Here is a 3,088-nt window from a genome sequence, read left to right as displayed (position 1 = left end):
TTAACTGACTAAAGTTCTTAATAAACCTTCTGTAGAATCCTGCATGCCCTAGAAAAGACCGACGTCCTTAACAGATTGAGGAGGTGGTAAATTATCAATTAAATGCACTTTGGCTCTATCTACCTTAATTCCCTCCTTGGATATTACATGGCCTAAAACAATACCAGATTTAACCATAAAATGGCATTTCTCCCAATTCAAAACTAAATTCTTAGATGTGCACCTTTTCAAAACTAGGGAAAGATGATGAAGACATTCAGAATAGGAATTTCCATTAATTGAAAAGTCATCCATAAATACTTCTAAGAATTTTTTGACCATGTCAGAAAATATGCTTATCATGCATTGTTGGAACGTAGTAGGGGCATTGCAAAGCCCAAAGGGCATACGCCTGTAAGCAAATGTTCCATATGGGTATGTAAAAGTGGTCTTATGTTGGTCCTCTAAAGCAATTGGGATTTGGTTATAGCCGGAATATCCATCAAGAAAGTAATAGTATTCATGTCTAGCTAACCTCTCTGACATCTGGTCAATGAATGGCAATGGGAAGTGGTCCTTCCAGGTTGCCGCATTTAGTTTCCTGTAGTCTATGCACACTCTCCATCCTGTTTGGACACGGGTTGGGATTAGTTCATTATTGGCATTGGGACCTACAGTCACCTAGACTTCTTAGGCACTACGTGAACTGGGCTTACCCATTGGTTGTCAGAAATAGGATAAATTATTCTATGATCCAGGCACTTTAGGATCTCTTTCTTAATGGCTTTCATCATCACTGGGTTAGCTCTTCTTTGGGGTTCCGTGGATGGTTTGGAATCCTCCATAAGATGTATATGATGTTGCACAATAGAAGGGCTTATACCCTTGATATCAGCCATGGTCCAACCTAGGGCTTTCTTATTATCTTTTAACACTTTAAGTAACTCCTCTTCCTGGCTAGAAGTCAAATTTGAAGAAATTATTACAGGAAGAGTCTGGTCAGGCCCTAGAAAGCATATCTCAAATTAGATGGCAAATCCTTAAGATCTAGCTTAGGGGGCTCAACTATGGAAGGTTTGGGAATGGAATTGGAAATGGGTCCTAAGGGCTCCACAAGTGTGTGAAGACTCAATACTTCAGAAAAGAAATTTTCACTATCATCATCCAACTCATCCATACACTCTTGGAATTCTGAATCAAAATCAATATCAAAGTTGGTAACTATATCATCAGAAAAATCCAAAAAATCCTCAAGCATATTGATCTCTTCTTCCATATGTGGTTGCTTGCCAATCCTAAACATGTTAAACTCAACAGTTTGGTTACCAAAAGATAATCTTAGGAAACCATTCCGGTAATTGATTAATGCATTACTGGTAGCCAAGAATGGTCTTCCTAGAATTATTGGGATCTCATCCTTGGTTGAGAAGGGCTTAGTATCTAATATAATGAAATCAATAGGGAAAATAAATTCCCCCACCTTTAGTAAGACATCCTCAACCATCCCTTTAGGAATCTTAATAGACCTATCTGCCAACTGAAGAGTAGTTCCAGTGGCTTTCAATTCTCCCAATCCTAGTTGCTTGTACACATGGTAAGGTAAAAGATTCACACTTGCGCCAAGGTTAAGTAAGGCATTCTCAATGTAGGTGTTGCCTATGACATAAGATATGGTAGGGCTCCCTGGATCCTTATACTTGGCTGCTATAGGCTGAGTAATTATGGAATTAATGTTACCTTCCAAGAACGCTTTTTTGGGCACACTAGTGATACGTTTGTGAGTACATAAATCTTTCAGTACCTTTGCATAGGTGGGGATCTGGGATATGGCATCCAAAAGAGGGATGTTTATTTCTACCTTTTTGAAGACTTTTAAAATTTTGTCCATGGAAGCAGTCTTCTTTTTGTTTCTCAAGCGATTAGGAAATGGGACAGGATGAACATAAGGACTGTTAGGGATTTCCCTTTTTCAGAAGAATCATTTTTGGTTTCCTCAACCAAATCATCTTTAGTTTCAGAAGAATCTTTAGGTTCATTGGACGAACCTGGAGCAAGAGGTACATTTGTGTCCTCAACTGAAGGAGAGTTAACATGAGTAATAGATGGGGAAGATTTAGGAACGCTCTGTTGGTACTCTCTACCACTCCTAAGGGCATAAACAACATTTCATTGGTTAGAGGGCCCTTGTTGGGTCTGACCTTGTACTATATTCAGTGGTGCATTAGTTGGTGTTTGTGCACTAATAGGTTGATGATGCCTAGGGTTAGGCTCTGGTTGACTGGGTAAAGTTCCTTTCTTCCTCTCATGCATAATTGAGACAACTTGGGTGAGTTCTCTCGTAAGATTTTGATGGCTTGTCATGAGGAGGGCCATATTTTTTTTTACGTCATTTATTCTACTTGCCTCTCCAGTGTTGGTAGACCCAGGGGGTTGCTGATAAGATGATAGGAGAGGGGCCCTAGGTAAACTAGCCTGAGGTCCTACATTTGACCTAGGAAAAGTATTTTGGGAAAAAGATTGCTGTGCAAAGGGAGGCCTTTGGGGTCCAGGTTGACCTTGATTATGAAATTGGAAGGTCCTGCTTGGTTGCCTTGATTCTATGAGAAATTTGGGTGATTTCTCTATCCTGGATTGTATGTGTTACTATATGGATTATTCTGGTATAAGGCATTACCACTATCATTAGAAGTGCCCCCAGAGGTGTTAGGGCATTCTTCTATGACTCTCTAGGAACAATAGCCTCAATCCTCTTGATTAGGTTATCCAAATGGGCTTCCTTGGCTACTATCCTATCCATAAAATATCCTTTTCCTCTTATGGTTCTTTCACTCTCTTGGGTTGATTCCCACTCACGGGTTTTGTCAGCTAAGTCAAGTAAAAATTCCCATGCCTTTCCTTCATCTGTAAAGGATGTGAATCCCTCAGGGCACATAGACTCTATCATTTGTTTAGTTGGGTAATCAATACCCTCATAAATTATTTGACATAAATGCCATAGGTCTAGGCCATGGTGGGGGCATTCTTGGAGTAGATCCTTGAATCTCTCCATAAGTTTGGAAAATGACTCACTAGGCTTTTGCCTAAACTGAAGGATATCACTTCTAAGCTT

The 3,088-nt window shown here is 39.8% G+C and overlaps 1 non-coding gene across 1 annotated transcript; it reads left to right on the top strand.

Annotated features, from left to right (window-relative positions):
* Positions 1–2,981: 2,981 nt before the first annotated feature.
* Positions 2,982–3,088, top strand: LOC122064646. The gene has a single exon (XR_006135781.1). It is a non-coding gene; the product is annotated as a small nucleolar RNA R71 (small nucleolar RNA).

Source organism: Macadamia integrifolia, unplaced genomic scaffold (assembly GCF_013358625.1).
Source record: "Macadamia integrifolia cultivar HAES 741 unplaced genomic scaffold, SCU_Mint_v3 scaffold170, whole genome shotgun sequence".
In the NCBI taxonomy this organism is placed as follows: domain Eukaryota; kingdom Viridiplantae; phylum Streptophyta; class Magnoliopsida; order Proteales; family Proteaceae; genus Macadamia; species Macadamia integrifolia.
Note: the sequence above shows the minus strand (reverse complement) of the source record. Positions and strands in the feature narration are given on the sequence as shown.